We start from the raw sequence: 19285 nt of genomic DNA, 5'->3' as shown, positions 1-19285 counted from the left end.
AGTAAAACATTATTCATCAGAATACTTTGGACACTACTAGTAATCAAAGAACAATGGTTATTTTCAAAATTTATTATCGGGAGAATGTGAACATAAAAATATTGTAGTTTAATAAGTAAAGCTGTAAAGGTTGGAAGACAGAAGGTGGGAAGCATTGGTTTAACACTGAAGTGCAGTAGCTCCCTACTAAGGGAAGGATTTTGTAGGCATTAGGTCAGCAATGTGTTCTGAAAAAACAAAAAAAAAGAAATGAGAATCAGTACTTTTATATTTCCTAGCCATGGACGAGTACTTCTTTTTAAAGAATAGCAGGCTGGAGTGTTAAAGTAATAAGAGAAGTGAAAATGCCTGGGATTAATTAAATTAGTTAAAAGACAGTGCAATGATTGTGTATAATGATATCTGAGGCGATTGGAAGTGACCATTAAAATGCCTGGAATAACAGATGTTTAGGCCTGAAAATGATCAATAACATGACTCTGAGACAGCTGGTTTCATTAATTGAAGAAATTAGCTAACTGTTTAGGAACTTGCTTCAGTTAGATCAATTAAAACCAACTAATTGAATAGAACGAGAATTGTGCTTCATTGGTCCAAATAAAATAAGTTTAGTAAAAGATTTAAGAAATCACAGATGGGTGTCTAATTAATAACAGCAACAATGACAAGAAAGGTCTTCAGTGGTTAAATGAGGGAAAAAGAGTTTGGGCAGACATAAGGGATTTAGTGCATTGAGGGCAGATGCCTGAGGACCTTAGGGTAAGGGTTAGGTTAATTGAAATCTATTGGATCAGACTATAGAGGAAGTGAATGGCTGTCTCATGTGCAGCCTTTGGGGTAGCTAATTCCTCATCTACTTGTCCAAGAAAACAGGATTTGGGAATATGTGTCACAAAAATAATGAGAGGCATATTTAAAACATCTCCCAGGGTCCAAAAAAGTAAATGTGGACACTATCAGTTTCTAACTGGAAAGATATGACCCACAAAACTTCATTCCATGGATTTCCTAGGAGCACCAGAGTTAAATAACAATTTTCACTTTGGTATGAAAGCTGTTTAAAACACAGAAAAAACTCCAGTGAGAGCTTAAAGGAGCTTGCCAGTACCTAAAGGGGGCTACAAGAGAGCTGGAGAGGGATTTTTTAAAGGTTGTGTAGCAGCCTGGTCCAGTGAAAGGTGTTACTGCCCAAGATAGCAGGACTTGGAACTAATTGGTACTTAAGGTCCCTCCCAAACTAAACCATTGTATGACTTTTTTATAATGTAACTGCCTGTTGCACCTATGAATAAGTAGTGCCTGTGAGGTATGAAAGTGTTTTACAGATATTATTTAAACATATATAAAGAATACAAATAAAATATAGAATATATATAGAATATGTTTTAATGTATATCAAGTATAATAATATATTTTGAGTATAATATAATATGTTTTGAAAAGTGCCAAAAATTAAATTTTTTTCCATTTTCTATGTAAAACAATTACTAAAAAATAAAAGGAACCTTTTAAAAATAGTAATGTGTAGAAATCTCAAGTAGCTGTTTTCAGCTTGTTTGAGAGTGGAGGATGGAAAAAGGCGCACAAGTTTATTACTCCTCCTACTCTAGAAATAATTATACTAATTAATTTAACAGTTGTGGTATGCTCTTTTGATGGCTCTATAACCAGCCTCCATTTGCATTGATTCTCCTGGTAATTATGTTTATTATAACATTATATATTTACAACAGCATTACAAACACCCATCTCCTAAGGCCAAGCCAGTATAATAAAGATGTAGCAGTTTTAGTTTTGCCACATGGCAAATACTTGACTCCAGACCTGACAAAAAGCATTTTGTATTCAATTAACCCTAATGACGAGCTATCAGACCTGTAAAACGCTGTTATATGTTATATTACCTAACACAACAAACGAGTCCAAATAATCAGCAATAGGGGGTCTGATTCAGTAAATTTGTTCTATATCAGAGCTTAATTCTGATAATTGTTTTTATACAGAATAACCCTACCATGGTATCCTGTGCAAACCTGGCTATATATGAGTACTCCATTTTTAATTCCAGTTTGGCAAAATCATGCAAACAAGAAACATTTCTGCATTTGCACCTCTGAGACAAGACAATAAGCCCTATGACTCACTGATAAATTCTTGGATTCCAATGAGAATGTTCTAAATCCTTCAGGTACATCTTCTACAAAAGGCTTGGAAAGTATTCACCTTGAGGAGGATAGAACGTGCCTGCAAAGCAAGAAAGGCAAATCTCTTCTGTGAAGGGAATTTTTTCTCCTTTTTTGAAGGCAAAAAGGGAAAGAAGGAAGATCTTCATTCTGCTTTGACAATGAGAATTGCTGTGACATGCTGCCTTTGGCATCTGTCTCTAGAACCAGCCACTCCCTGTTCCTATGATAAGGACAATACTGGATTGATCTCTTTTCAAAAAATATCAGCAGAAAGAGAGGGAACTAAACAGAGGGCCTACACTCAGAAAGTTAAAGTCTGCACCAATTAAACTCATCAGAAGAGAGTTGTTCCACTCTCCTTACAGGAACTAAAATTTCATTCCACACATTCCACAACTATAAAGCCCTAAAATACTACCTGTGCAACAATGAATTTCATCACAGAAAGTGAATTCTTTTAAAGAGACCAGAGATCCCATGAGCAGGAGATGAGAATTTATAACTCTGGAATGTTGAAGCTACTAAAAAAAAAAGGCAGTGTAAAAAGAAATAGACATTATTCTCAAGGAGATTTGATTTGTGTTTTGATATCCTTTCTGTTCATCATTTTTGTCCTTTTTTGCCATCTGAAAATAATTTCGATTTTCCTACTGAATTTTCATATTATTCACCTATTGTTTTAATTGGCAGGGGTAAAATACTTTTACAACTGAATTTAATTCCTCCTTGTAACGTATAATGGCTTCTTCACTGTCCTGTTTCTCTTTTTGAAGTCTAAGAATATTTGAAAGAATGGAATAACTCTTTTGCCTCAAGTGTTTAATTTTTTTCCTTTTTACTTTTTTGTTATTTTTTGGTTTGGATCTTCTAATCCCAAGGGGGATGAATCTCTTAAATTTAAATATGAAGAACATTATAAATGTTTATTTCATATGTATGATATTAACAGGGTAATTTTTTATTTTACCTTCAACAACAAAGCATTAATTGCTGCTCTAAAGTTAATGTATTCCCCATGTTCTGTCTGTTCTAATATGTATATCTTAGCTACGTGTCCTCAGACCACTCTGGATACCAAGTTGAAGTGTTGTTATTAATTAATACAGGGTACTAATTACTATTGTTGCAACCAAGTTTTTCATGTGCAAGTTTGAAACTTTTTGCATATTATTTTATGAGATAGACCAGGTGAGGAATAAAGAACTTATATTATGAAACATTTTATGACAAACATTTCTATGACACTAAGCTTACAAAAACTGGAGTTCATTAGATCTGCATCTTTTCAGTTATGAAGATCTAAAGAACTGGAGTTCTTTAGATCTGCATAACTGAAAAGAGTCATACATTTTTGACTATATGATGCCATTTTGATATATGATGCCATTTTGATATACATACATATAGTTCTAAAAGGTAGATTTTTTATAGCTCTAAAAAGTAGAATTTCTGAAATGTGGGGGGTTTGCAATATGAATAGAAATTATATAATCCAGTTTCTAAGTATCAGTAAAGAACTACTGTTGCCACAGAATGAGGATAAATAAAATTCCCTTTCTGAAATTCAGATGTGTTTCTGATACTGCAGGAAAAGATCTGGTGGAGGTTCCATAAGTCTCATGCCAAAAATATCTTTGAAATCTTATTGGAAAAAATCACATGGCCTGCTTGCATCTTCTGATTTGAAATTAGAAACTTGAAGTTCTTACAGTAATTCAGTAGTCTAAGAGGGTTTTTTTTAGTTCAATAGGTGTAATTTATTAATGTATTTAAATATTAATAATTTCAACCTTGGAAACTGGTGATGGGTTTCCTCTGCTTTCTAAGGTATATAATTGAAATAAAAAATGTTCTTTTTATTTCAGCAATCATTCTGCAAAACTCCTTATAATGTGCATATGCCTTACAGTTTTTCCAGTACAAATATTAGCAGGTACTAGCCTGGATTCTACACACAAAATATTAGACCCTTCTATTAGCTCTCACCAGCAGCACAGATATCCTTGGAAAACAGCAAGTGAAGTCCTGCAGAAACTTGCAGATACTTGTTCTAAAGCATTACGGTAAAGGAACCAACACAAACCCACTTTCCTCCACTTTTCTCATTGATTGCTTGAACATCAGAATTGCTTATTGTTCTCTAAGCAGGAGATGTTATATGCACTAATAGAATTAGATTCACTTAGGATAACATTTCTAATTAAGAAATGTACTGGAAAATTCACCTTGAGAAGATATATTAGGATTGGCTTTCATGGATGTCTCTCTACCTGCTGGAGCTATTTGCATGAAATTTAGTATGTATTTAAAGGATTAATGACATTATATGAAAGAACCAAGAGGAAAAGTTCTTCAAATATATATTTATTTATAAAGGGTTTTTTAAATTGCTGTTTGTCTTTATAAGAATAATGATAGGTATTTCAGCTGGGATTTATGAGCAAATTGGAGCAGCATCTAGGTGGGAGCTCCAAAAAAGGAAAGATGCAGGCCAAAGGTTTATCAGTACCATCACAGAAAACTAACTGCATAAGGGATTTTGTCACTCCAGATAAATGGGTGTATGACCTCCTCCTGGGAAAGACTGAAAAAAATGTATCGAGCTATTCTGCCAGGCCAGACTGTGTAACACATTGCCGGTTAGCCTAAACCTACTTTCTGTCTTTCACAGTCCTTTGAAAAGCAATGCAAATTTTGTCTGAGTAAGGAAAGCAGAATGGATCTCGTAAGTCCTGTAGTCACTTATATTCTTCCATCTGATGACACTAAACCAAATATATTTTGAATGTGCTGTATCGCATTTAAAGTAAAATAAAATAGGGTGATTATTTTTGATAAAGCAGCTAACAGTTGAACCTAGCAGCCTCATAGGATGGTATGAAGCTTCTGATTTTTTAATGTGATTCAGAAAATAGAATATTAATCTATTCTAAGGTTAAAAGAGTAACTAGCCATAAGGATAGTCAGTAAAATTTCTTTACAAGTTATACACAGCTACTGTGAATTAGCTCCTAAAAATCCACTTATCCTCATGGCAGAAATTATGACTATGATCACATGAAGAATGAATGACCCTGGCTTTCTATATAAACCAATCTAAGCCATATTGCACTGCAAAAATAATTACATTTAAATAATGAAATATATTTAATTTTTCAATTTTTTCCTTCCCATTGTTGATGAAGTACCTCTTTATGTACAACTACTGGTCTCAAAATCCTTATGTGATTTCATTCAGGCTTTCCTCGCTTGAATATTCACTATTAAGGATCTGCTAGTGGGATTTTCATCTCTTTCTACTCCATGTTCTTGGGATGCACAAAAAAATTTGAATCTACCACTAAATATCTGCATGCTAGTGTTATGTTTTGCAATGCAGAAAGTGGTCAGCAAGCTTTCAGATGGGTCTAGAGTTCAGTGCAACACTACTGGATGCTACAGTCTGCTCACCACTGCACAGAGGTCACAGCTGGGAAGATAATCTCACAGATTTGATTTTCTTATTTCAACATCCTAAAACGCACTAAGCAGTCTGGCTCTGTTTTGTCTTCCAAATAATGGAGGTGAAGTCAGTTAGTTATTTTTATAAATATATATGTTAGTTAATAATTATGTTATGTATCTCCATGAACCAGATAGACAATTTGAATTATTATCTGGTACCTGTCCACCAGATTGACCTGGTGATCTATCCAATCACCATTAGGTAAGAAAATTCATTCACAAAAGACTTTAGTATTTATTCTTCATTTAAACTTATTGCTGGTACAGCAATATAATGTTATTATGACTGGTGGTCTTGAAATTTTTATCAAGTTTACATCTCTATGATAGAGCTTTGCACAAGTCATATTTAGTGAAGTTTATAAAGTACTCAGGATTTAGTACTGGAATGCAGACAGAAGAGTATGAGTTGTATTAATAAAAGAGTGGCCATGTTCTGCAGAAAGAAGTGTGTTATACTTTAATATAGGTGAAATCATGATTTCTGTGACTTATGTAACTCAATGCACACAGATATAACATTCTTTGAACAAAATAGGAAATTAAGTGAAGAACAGGTAACAAATACACTATTTCATTTATTGACAGTCATTTAAATCTGAACTTTACACTTCTTTTTATAATTCTTAATACAGAACTGAGTTGTTAAGCCATAGAGTCTAGAAGTTGAATTAAAGGCCCTGATTTATCTATCACAATCTAAACACCCTTTAGCTTCTCAAGTCCAAGCCCCTAATTTACCTTCTATGCTTGAAACTTTTTATTTCAACAGGAAGCAAAAAGAAGGCAACAAAAAAGATCATTCCACAGTTACTACATCTGCTGTTTCCTCTGTTAATCAAACAAGATCTGAACCTGTTTACCTAAATGCCACTATTTTCCCAGTGTTTGGAAGTGGGTTAGGTTGCAAATGAATAAGCATTGTTACCTGGATATTTAGAGACAAACAAAAATAAATGAGAATGTCATACCTATGACAAAAATATTTGATAGCCCTTGGCAGTACAAAATAATAGATACTGTTGCAGTTATAAAATTAGTATGCATCTGATAGGTTTATATATATATATATATATATATGTATATGTTTATATATACTGTCCACATTTATTTTTCATTTTTACCTTCTGCTCCTGGTACAAATTCGCATATTTTAAATTTTCATTTTTATTTAGTTTTTCACACATTTTATACAATAATTCTGGTTTTAGAGAATTAAATTGTTACATCCATAAATAGTGATTTCAAACAATAAATAAATATCAAGAAGGATCTAGGCAAAAAATGTATCATATGCAACAGATGGCATAAAACCTCTGGAAGGCCCTAAAGTCCTTCAGCAACAGAAAATTATACTACCAAATAAGCTTGGAAAGGTGCCTGAATGACTGAGCATCTTCATGCTGTAAAACATAAGCCTCATTGATTTAAGGCATCATATCAAGCTCTCAGTGTTATGTAGCAATATTTTTTGATATATCAGTACATATTTATTTTATGTGGTTAAATTAAAAATATACCAAACAAATTTTTTCTTCAGTTATGTTTATTTGTGATATTTAAAAGGTCTGCACTAACCTATGTTACACTATTTGGTGTAGATGTCTTTTAATGTGTTTCTTAGATGTTTTCCCACATAATTTTTGGTAGTTGTTTCACCTGTGTTAGAATCATGCAATACTATACAGAATAAGCTTGACACCACCAAAACCAGGTTCAGGTCCTGTGATTCATTCTCTACAGATGCCTTTCTCTTTCCTTGTGCTAGTTATACTCACCAGGGTAACTAGAATCGTAAAAACACTAGATTCTTACCAAGAGTGTCCTTAATAGCAGTATATATGGCATCCCTAAGGTGGAAGAGGTCTACCTAGTTCTAATTATTACAATAAAACTTCCTCAGTGTTGATATCTGTGCTAGGAAACAAGTAAAGACCAAACCTATCTTTCTTAAATTCATGATGGTTGTCATTATTGAACTACATTTTTAGCCTCCAACTTATTATTACAATTCCTCAAGACTTAGAAGTGTTATTAATTACATTAAAATTATTACCTACATTAAAATTCAAAACAGCAGTTCCCCTGATTTGCCCTTTTACCCTTTTTCTCCCTTCTGTTTCTGTTAGGAATAAAATGGCAAATACAGCACTGAAAGTTTTTCACTGGCAGAATAAACACTTTCAGTCACTGGAAAAACAGTACGGGAAAAGCTCACAACTTGAATGTTGATTTCTGCTTCAGACAAAACAAAAAGGATGTATTTATACAATATGCTTATGTAAATAAGGAAAAAGTGATACAGTATTAAGATTTCATCCCATTAAGTCAAAAATCCCTGATACTTTAGTCAAGAATCATAAGGCAATTACCTTGGGAGCTCTTGGCACAACTCAGTTTTAACAAGTCTTAGCAAACCAGAAAAATGCTAAGGAATAAAAGCCTAGTAACATACGCTTAATCCTATAAAAAGATAAAAGAGGATAAACCAGAGGACAGTTTGGTGTTACTTCTGTGTAAAATAGCCAAATGGTTGTTTTTGTACTATACTAATAAAGATTTAAAGCCAGTATAATTTCATGAAAGGAAGATCTCAGTTTTTCATAAGTTGTTTTTTTTTCAAAATTGCACATTCATAAAAGTAATTCTGTTGTTTTGACACACCTGCTCCTCAAAGGCATTTTAATTCTACATAACATTTTTATTAATATTTCATTAGGGATTAATCAGTAAAACATCAGAGGGACTGAAAATTGTCTCACTGATATATCTCCAAATATAATTGTAACATATGAGGTAATAATGAGCAGGGACATTTCTGCTGGGGATCCTTAAGTGACAGATTTTTGGTTAACTCCTTAATACTTCCTGTTATGATCTAAATAAATATGCAAAATCTTTATTGAAAGAGTTTGAAAATTGTGCACCAAAGAATATAAAATATTGAGAAGAGAAAGTTAGTAATGGCTACTGTGTGGTCATTGGATTCACTGGCATACTCATATCCTTCATTAACTCATAACTGTTCTCAATGTACAATCTCTCTCTGAAGTGCATGGAAATACACTGTGAATTACTTAAAATTTTATTTATATTTTTTCTCGCCCAAGAAAGAAAGGACTCAAGTTTTGAGTTAAAATATTTGTACAATATTGTGGTTGGAATATTTTTTGTATTCCTGATAGACCTTTCTATCATTCACCATTCATGACTTCATGAATGGATTTGTGTCCCTCTTACTGTTTCTCTACATGGCCCCAGGGAGAATATCATCACCTGTGCTGTCAGTAAGCATAACATAGACATGGGTATAATCCAATCTTGTGTTTCATGGCTTCAGCTTGGTTCTTGTAGGAGTCAGGATTACTTTTTCCTTCTTTTCCTGCAGAACTGAAATAACCAGCTTTTCTTTCTTTCTTTTCTTATCCCTATGAAGCATCACAGATTTTAGACTAAATAGACTATCCTAAAGTTTGCAGAGAGAGTAGATAACAGCGTCTCAAGAATTTAATTCCCTTGAATGACTCAGCAAGTTATGATCACAATGAAATCCCAATATGGAAATGAAAACAATTTTTCTTTAGATTGGCAGAGAAATCACTTTTCAGTGACAAAATTTGGATCATTTTCTCAAATTTTTTTGCTGTACCTTATTCCAAACCATGATTTCATGGTTCTTGATTTTCTCTCTCTACAGTACAATCTAAAATTTGAGCCTAGACAGGTTTTAATCAAGAAAAAAGGTGTATCGCTTTTTAGCTAGCAACATACCTGAAATTATGATTAAACTATCCAGGTGTCCTATGCTTTTAGCTCTATGAAATAGTTAAAATCCTTCTTGGTGCCTAGATCCTGTAAATTACCAGTCTTATATTTAATTGAAGTCTTATTGTTCCAAAGAATGATATTTAAAAAATGGGTTTGAGAACAGTTAATTCTAAATCATTTCTAAAAATAGTGTGGCAAGTTCTGGTTCTGCAGAATATTAAAGTTTGCCATACAATCACTGGGGACGGAATTATCCTCCTTGCCTGGCATATCTAACTAGAACCCACTCTCTGAATAGCATATAAAACCTGGCTTCTACTCCCCACCTGTACAATGACTTTGGCCTTTTTAGAAAATCATGAAACTGCTGTCAACTTTACCTGTATAAATGGAGTATGAAGGCAGTGGTATTTATTTTCAGAAGCTTTATAAATACAACGGATAACTGTCCTTACTATCCACAGACCACTAAGCAATCAACAAATTAGAACATAACAAAAATTCCATGTTAAATTTTGTTGAACATACATGGAAGTAACTCGTAAAATTTAATTCAGTGTGATGCATGAAATGGATGTCAATGTTAATGGATAGAGAATCCTAAACCCACATTAGACAACACAGCAATATATTTAAATTTTGGGAGCATCAGAAGGAGCTGAATCATCATAAGGACACAATATCTATCTATATCTGTCTGTCTGTCTACTTGTCTGAATAAGAGTCTTGGGTTCAAGGTGAAATCAAAGCTGTATGCATGCTTTCCTACCTATCTGAGTTCTGTGTAAAAAGCAGAAACTCCCTCTCTTCGGATCTCATAGTGATAGGATAAGTAGCAACATAACATAATATCAAGCCCTGAAGTCCTTTTGTTACTTAACATTTATACAGAAGTCTGAAAATGGAAAGAAAGCATAAACATAGTATACTTTTAAAAGAATGTAAAGCACATGCATTTGTTGCTTTCAGCAATGCAGAGAAATTTTTTTTTTCTGTTTTGCTATTGTACGTTTGTACGTTTGGGTTTTTTTTCTGCGTTATTATCAAACCAGTTTCTGGTGACAGAGTACTCTTATGTTTTGGTTTTTTTCTTGTTGACAGTGCTAGATGACAGGGATTGGTTTACCGTAATATTCTGAGGAAGTTAAAAAATAGGCATTTTAAAAAAATATATTTCTCCAACATATTGAATGTTCATAAACAACCAGTCCAGAAAAATTAATTCACACCATATAAAAAAAAAACAAACCCAAAACTACAAGAACCCCAAAAAAGCCACCAAACAAACAAACCAACCAAACCAAAACAGAAATTGCACCTCCCAGGATGAATCCTTGCTGCATCCTTGGATGAGTGCTGTGTGTCCTGGTCAACACCTTTGAACTGTAGTCTCCAGCCTTTGTCCATCCTGGGAAATATGTCACAGCAAACCATCACTCCCTCTCTGCTGCCATTCTCTGTTTCCTTTAGAGGAAAATTCAGGGACATCATGATGTGATGCTCAGGGCAGTCTTTTCTCACTGTGCACGAAGGATGTGCTGTACAATGTAGTCACAGCTACAGTCCTGAGCAGGAAGAGTCTGCTTTAGAAACCAGGCATGCCTATTGCTTTTAAATATTATGATCCTCCTAATATTATTAATATTATGATATTAAATAGTTGTATAATATTGATTTTGTAACAGTTTTCCTAGAACAGAGGCCAGTTCAACATATTAAACATGGCCTGATCTGGCTGTATTTTTATTTCTCCTCTAGTTCCACCTTAAAAAATCACAAAAGTCAGTATTATATATCAGACTGAAATACAGTCAGAAACATGAACTCCTGACCTGTCTGTATTGAGTCTGAAGTAGTAACACACCTCCCACAGAATGGATTTGGTGGAAAATCAGGCAGCACAGTATCATTAACACAGTGCTACCCCAACTGAGAGTTCTTCTGAACATGCCTTAAACTTCAAGTTATACTCTCTTTTAGATAGCATTAAAAATTACTTAAACATAATTTTCTACTTTTTGTTGGTAACAGCAAAAAGACTTAATTAAAGTTTGTAACATATAATTATCTACTGCATGTCATAAATTAAAGCAAGAAAGATTTTCTTTGTTTGGTTGGGGTTTCCTTTGTTTTATCTGATTGGGTTCTCTCCAAAGTGATCAACAAATAGTGAAGACCTGTTAATCTCTCACAAGTGACCTCAAAGTGTGGAACAGTGTATTTTCCTTTTCTACTTCATGTATACTGCTCTAATTGTCAGAAAAAATAGACTATGTGATGACAAGAGTCCATGCTCTAGCTATACCTCAGGCAAAAGGACAGCTTAAAAAAAAGTGTCACTAAGTGATTACAAACCAGAATGCCTGCAGTAAAACCTTTTTTTTTTCTTTTGTTCTTGACCCTCATGAGTCACCTAGCTGCCAGTACTGCAAATCATTTATTGATTTTGTTGTACCCAAGTTTTTTCTTTTCTCCTCTTTCACCTATATCAGAGAGATCAATGACACAGCAACTGCTATTTTGACTAACACTATGAAGGCACATAAAAATATAATTGCACATCAGGTATGTTTATTGCAGTATGAACAAATTCAGTGAAGACTCAACAATTGGAGAAAAATGTATTTACTTGAAGAAAATAGATTTCATAAACAGTGAAAAACCCTCAAACATTAGCAGTATCAAAGAGCCACAAGGCTCCCTATTCTATTTTGAATGTCTAGTTTCTCAGTGGAAGTAGAACTTTATGCTTTATTTTTCATTTTCTGATGCAAAGCATTTATGAAAAATTTTAGATCTTGCAGCTGTTACACTGCATACAGTCATTGCTATAAACCATATACATGCATCACGTTATGTAGGCTGTTTCCTATAAGTATGCCCAACTCCAAAGAACATTATAACTGTTTATAGCATTTCTTCTTTATAGATTTAATATATTTTAATTTTTACAAAGGCATGGCAGATTTTGCTCAATATAACTCTTTTTAAATTGTTTTAAATGGTGTCCACAGTGTTACACTTTAATTCTGAGGTATAAAAAACCAGCATTTTACACAAATACATTTTAAGAGCCTCTCTATCTGTCTTCTGATTCCACACACAGAAGAAATCTAACAATACATTTTATTGTGGAGCTACTGCAGGCTACTGTTAGCATTTTAATAAAGTCCACACCTGGCTGTCAGGGTACAGAAATACAGAAAGCTATGCTTTCAATATCTCAATCAAGATCATTACTCTTATTTCTGTGATAGTGTGAATCTCATATTGCTTGGCTCAAGCCACAAAAAAGCACTGCTCTCAGAGCATTTAAATCATTTATTGGCGTATCAGTACTATTTTATTGATCTCATAAAGTAGACTAGAGACCTATAAATTGGCATCTGTCTTCTTTGTTTAATCAAATTTCCGACAGTACAATATTCAACCATTTTAAAATGTTACTTAAAAACAGTACAGCATTTTGCTTTTCATAAAGTAGTAAGGTTGTGAGACTGAATATACCCATCACTACCCCATATATATGTTTGCTTTAAAAATGAAAGTTTCCTCTTCGTGGTGTACATTAATTTTCACATCCACTCTTGCAATCTGAGTATATATAGTAAGCAACCATCATTTATATTTTAAACACAAATAATTTGTCTAGCCTACACTTTCTGCCTTTAAAAATTAACTCTTAGCTAGTTTTAAATGTCAACCTTATCCATTTTCTCAGTGAAAAAGAAACAAAATGTAATTATTTAATTTGGCAATTCTATAATTTGTTATAACTGGCTTCCCTCATAAAGCAAAAAAACCTGTTTTCATTAATGTCAGACTACATTTAAATTTTGCATGCACGCAACAAGGGCCAAGAAAACGTAGTCACTTTGATGTTGATTTGGACAAACAGATACAGAAACTTTCCTGGCTATTGCTATAGGTATGTGTAAAAAAAACTAGTCAGCATTGTCAAAATCTGATGTAACCAATCTTTTGGTTGCTTGCATGTAATAGTCCATGCAATGGACTATTACATTCAAGTCTGTAATAGTCCATTGCACACACGTGTCAATATTTTATCTGGTAAGTGCTTTTGCAAATGGTGGTATTAGATCAGGTTCTGCTCCTCTTAACAGTGGAATTTCTTGCAAAATTGACAGATGAGGTACTTTGATGAGAAAGTGGTTATTATGCTTACAGATCATTTGCACTTCCATGGATGTTAAAGCTGCTGAGGGAGGCTGTAAGGACCAGCAGAGGACCAAGGGACTCCTCCTGCCGATGTGCCAGTGCCCAGCCTGGGTGCCCTGAAGCTCCGGGTTGTCCAGAGCAGGATGGTGGGCACAGATGCTGCAATCCCATTTACAAGTTCAGCCAGCAGCAAGGCTGTGTCCCTCCCAGCCTTGAGCAGAGGACTGACAGAGCTGTCTACCTCACTGCCAGGTAACAGTGGCATTTAACAGCACCCACGGGTGCTGGGGCTATGTCAGTTACCAGAAGTGATGTAGCACACAACCTTACACAGCCCATTTCTGTGCTTCAGTCCGTCAGTCAATCAGTCCTGAAGCTCACACAAATGCCCCTGTGCTCTGGATTTACACATGCACGTGCACACAGATTCCCAATCCCTCGAGCATCACCATCCTCTGTCTGACTCTACCCTTTCTAGACTCTCTAACTGCTCCACTGATCTCCCACCCAGTGGCTAGTCCAGCTTGGTGATGTCTGGCAAACACACATGGACTCTCCCACTTGTCCTAGTCTCCACCCTCATTTTCCCCCACCAATGCTAACACGGACCGTCTGCATGGTTCTGACACCACCCGCTTGCTGCCTGGCCCACACCCACACACACCAGCTTAGGGGCAGCTATGTAGGCAGTGGTCCCTGTGGCTGCTGGCCTGCAGGTACATGGGTCCATCTGTGCTCCACCTGGTGCCGGGATGCTCCCTTGCTCCAGCCTGGCACCATGGACACAAGGGCCCTGTGGCCAAAGGTTTGGCTTTGATTTCTGGCACTTGCACCAGTCACTGCAAACCTCCATGTGGTATTCACATGCCCTCTGAACAGAGAGAAGCTGTGAGACAAGCAGACAAGAAGGAAAACATAATTCTTATCTCACTTGCTGTGCCAAAGTAGAATGCAAAATGGTGATTGTTTATCCAAAGTGAGGATGTTTTGTTCCCTTGGCCTATCAGGGCCAAGTGTGTGTGTGTGTCGGACTGTCACAGGACAGTCACAAGAGAGTCTGAGATGAGTGCAGTTCTGTGCAGTTGTGAGCAAGAGTGAGTGCAAGGCAGATTCAGTTTAGATGCAATGTATATTGTATAGAATAATAAAGTAATTATTTAGCCTTCTGATGATGGAGTCAGATGCATCATTTTCTCTCCCCCTCACAGGTCGGAGCTGCCTTTGATTTGTAATACCGCCAGCTGCTCCACAGCAAATATGTGGAACTCTGTGACCCACATGCCTCCCAGCTACTGACTGAGCTCCTCAGTCCTTCCAGGTACTGGCACCATGCATGCATGGGCTTTCTCTAGGGTCTTTTCCCTGTTGCTGGTACTTCTCAAGTGTTCCGACCCCTTAGACGCTGCAGTACTCACACATGGGTTGAAAAGTGACCATAGAAAGACCATTAAGAATGGGTTCAGAAAGAAGATTTGATAGCTGCAGCTATTGAGCAGACTGGTAACTGTTTACATTATAATCTCCTTTAATATTTGCTTCTCTCTATTGTTCCTCACTGGTTACTGCACCTTAAACATTTCTCGATAAGTTTTGTCTAGTGCCACAGGGTCTCTCAAATATCCAAACCTCGTGTTCATATTATTTCTGCCTTCTTTTAAGTCATAAAGCCCAGATTCTTATCAGTTTTAAAGTTCAGGCTAGCCTTTTCCAAGCCTATGCTTCATCAAATGGTAGCTGAACAGTTTCTATTGTGGTTTGTGACTGTGTGATTTTGTTTATTACTTTTCCTTTCACTTATTAACCCATTGAAAGTAAAAGTTCCTTGATCTGCCAATCTTACTGAAGACTGAAGCAAATGGTCTCATAGTCCACACATCCTTACAAAAACATTTCTCAGTTTTCTCAGGTGGGGACTGTTCCTACAATTGTTTCATGGTCACCTGATGCTGTGAAGTGGAAGTGCAATCATAGCAACCATCCTTTTTTATTTACAGTTTGAATTATACAAAACCTAATTGTTTTGATATATTGTAGCCCACCTGCAGATCATGGCGGCACTTTTTTCTTATTAATAAAGGATGGGGTCATTTTATACACTTATAGCAACAGTAAGTTCTTTCTGAATAGTCAATAATTTAATATATATCATGGATTTAATGTGCGTCAATTTTCAGGACTTCAAGTATGACAGAACAAGCTTGAAGCATGAAAAGGCCTGATAACACTGGAAAGAAACTAATTCCTCATAGGAAATTGTTTTACAATAAGTGCTTTTAATGTATAATTTGGAATTCTTAACAGAAAGAATAATCCATTATCCAGCATAAAGACATTTAAGTGAATATTGCACATGTCGTGGCAACCATAGTAGTTACAGAAGATGCATTCAGTGTAGTCAGTTCTGTAGAAGTTAAGTCTATTAATCTATACTATTATGTAATTTTGGAGCCAGGGAAGTTTCTCAACTATAGCTGAATAGAAACCAGAAATTAATCAATATTTATCTACATTACTGTTCTTTTCTCTCAGTATCAGCAGTATTTTAAAGGCACTTGTTTTTCTGACTGCATGTCTTCCATCAACATATAAGCTCTAAAAATCAATAAAATATCCATAAGTGAAAATCTTGATGTTAATTTTGTGAAGAGACACTTTAGACCTCTGCCCCGTATTGTCTCCATGTCCTTCCTTTATATAAAATGTGTATTTCCAAGAGTTCATTTAAAAAAGGAAAGGACAGAAACAAGAGTAACTTGTCAAAGTCCCCAGTCCATACAGCTTTGCTAATACACAGAAAGAAATTATCCTCCCACACATAATAGTGACATGGTGACTGCCTCTGTGGGACTGTAGCTTTGCAACAGAGTTTGGATCTGTATGCCCCTACAAAATTCTAAACCAAAGATAAAATAGCTTGGTTTTTAGTGAAAGCATATATTGTTGGCTGCAGAAGAAGTGTAATAGCAGTACTGGTTTTTTCAGGTACAGCTGAATAAACATCAACTTCATAATATTTAAAATACATATCAAGAAATAAAAAGGCTATTTCTTTTTGGCAATTCTAGATTGAACCTATTATTATTTATCATCTAAACTATAATATGTTTTTTCTTTTCCATAAGTACTTAGGAGGCCTCTAATCACAGCATCCTGGAAATAGTTATTGTTGTGGTGTTTCAAAGCTTGTGATTATCTTTTGGCAAAGATAGTGTTGTGTTTATGCATACCGTATTCTGCTGGTTCATACATACAAAACAATATTTCAAAGTGTCAAATGGAACTATTTCTTTTAAGCTGGAAATCAACACACACAGTCCTTCATTATTCTGTATGGAATACATTTGATTTCTGGCAGAGAAAATAACATGTTATTGTAAATGTTTCAGGCGAGACCAATGTGGAAATAGCACTGATTTAACATTTTAAAATTCAGTAGGAACTGTAGACATTCCATATTCAAGACTCCCACTGATTTAGAAATGGCTGGAGACATATGGCATGAATGTAGAGGCTTAAGAATGGTTAAGAATCGTCTCTTTACTTTTTTTTTTTTTTAATAATATATTCTATAGGAAAAAAAAAAAAACATCATGAAGTGGGAAAATACAATTTCTTGAACATCAAAACCCACTCAGAGCTAAAACAGGGGTAAGGAAAATGTTATGTTTGATGTTATAAGAGAAATTTCCAAGAACAGGAGACAAAAACTGACTTCATTAACAATAAGAAATTTTTAAAAATAAGATACATCTGATAAAATCAAAATGCAAAAATCTGAGGGAAAGGAAAAAATTATATGGGTCTTTTCTCTCACTTGTCTAGACCTTTAGATCACTGTCTAGCGTATCAAAATATAGAAAGTGCTAGTAAAAATTAAGGGATAAATCATACCAGTAGAGTATGGAGCTGTAACATCATGTCACGCTGTAATATCATAACAGTTGCCATTAGAGCCATGAATTATTCAGAATTACCATTTGTTTGTTTGTTCCTTATACACCACAGAAGGAATAACACTGAACTGACATTGACCGGAGAAGCCGGGCAGGCTCCAGAAGTGGATGCCCCACCCCTGGAAGTGCTCAAGGCCCGGATGGGAGGAGCTTTGAGCAGCCTGGTCTTGTAGAGGTGTCCCTTGCCATGGCAGGAAGATGGAACTGGATGAAGTTTTGGGTCTTTTCCAACTCAAACCATTCTATGATTCCACGAGTGATACTTGCTCTTTAAAGGTGTTCATGGCCACTTTGCTCTTTTCGTGGGTAATACACTGTTGCACAGCTGAGGCAGCAATTGCACTTAAAAACCCAGCTCCCACAGCTTCTGAAGAAAACTAAAATTTAAATTTAGAAAGGAAATGAGATGTGGGAACAAAAGGAAAATCCAGAGCCCCAAGCTACATAGCTTGTACAATACAGAGGAGGAATCATGTATTTCAGAAAAAAAAATCCTGCAGAGTCAACATGGTGAGCAAGAGCTGAAGAACGTGTTCTAATATGGTCCAGCTTGTGGCTTGAGCTGCAGACTGATAATGTTTGTGCCTGGATGACTCCACTCTGCCTTCCTGCAGAGGGGCAAAGACAGAAAATGCCTTATCTTCCCCACCTGCTTTGCTGTGTGGTCAGAATCCTACCAACCCCTGTTGCATCCGTTTGACAGAAGAAGCTGAGGTGGCACAAGGGAGGTCCAAATTAACCTTCTTGGCTAATGGAAATGCACAAATCCTCCCCCTTTCTGGGCATCCCTGAGCTGTAAAGACTGCACTACACTCAGCCCTTAAATGACTCAGGCCTCCAGTGAGGGTGCAGTCCTAGTCTCCTCTGACAAAATAAGAGGTCAAGTGCTCCCTTCAAGTCAAGGCCAAGTGATTTTAGTCAACAGCTCAACAGTTATGACATTTAGATAGGCAGTTGTATACCTGCATCCAAATTTTTTCTGTTCTTGACCAGATTTAAATTCATATTTTTGACTCAGTAAGGTCAGTGTAAAACCATTAAGCTATCATATATTTTTAAAAAGAGATAAGGCAGTTGTTCATTTTGTTTGGCATATTAGAGGATTAACTGGAATCAGAGGAAGAATGAGCACTCATGAGGACAATCGATTTCCTGACCCAGTGATAAAAGCATTTTTTGGAGAATGAACTATGTTCTTTTCCCCATTTTTAAGAATGATTCAAGCTTTTTGTAACCCCTGTCTCTATTTTTTTCAATAAAAAGTGCATTAACTTTTTATACAAAGAAGCATAATACCTGCCATTCAATCACAAATTTGTATCCCATTTTATTTTCTTACCAGGCATATTGGGTGAGCTCTAGCTGACCCAAAGGCATGGAAAAAATATTACTTTAACAAAGTGGTGGTTCATATTATGATTACAGAGGAGTATGCAAGATTCTTGTAGTAAGAATGTACATTCAGTGGAATAACAAACTTTTTATTTTGAATCTTGAGCGATTTATGTGTCTCCTCTCTAGTATTTCTGTGCTGCATATGCTTGATCTCATTTCTGAACTATGCAGATATAGCAGGTCATTTTAAGTATCTATTGCACATAGTCCCCTCATTATGGTGAAGAAGAGAACAGATACAATGCTCCTAAAATGCAACTGAGCATTCTCTCACTCTTAAATCAATTGTTTGCTGGAAAT

Source organism: Onychostruthus taczanowskii, unplaced genomic scaffold (genome assembly GCF_017590055.1).
Source record: "Onychostruthus taczanowskii isolate IOZ18803 unplaced genomic scaffold, ASM1759005v1 scaffold23, whole genome shotgun sequence".
Lineage (NCBI taxonomy): Eukaryota > Metazoa > Chordata > Aves > Passeriformes > Passeridae > Onychostruthus > Onychostruthus taczanowskii.
This window is presented reverse-complemented; position numbering follows the sequence as displayed.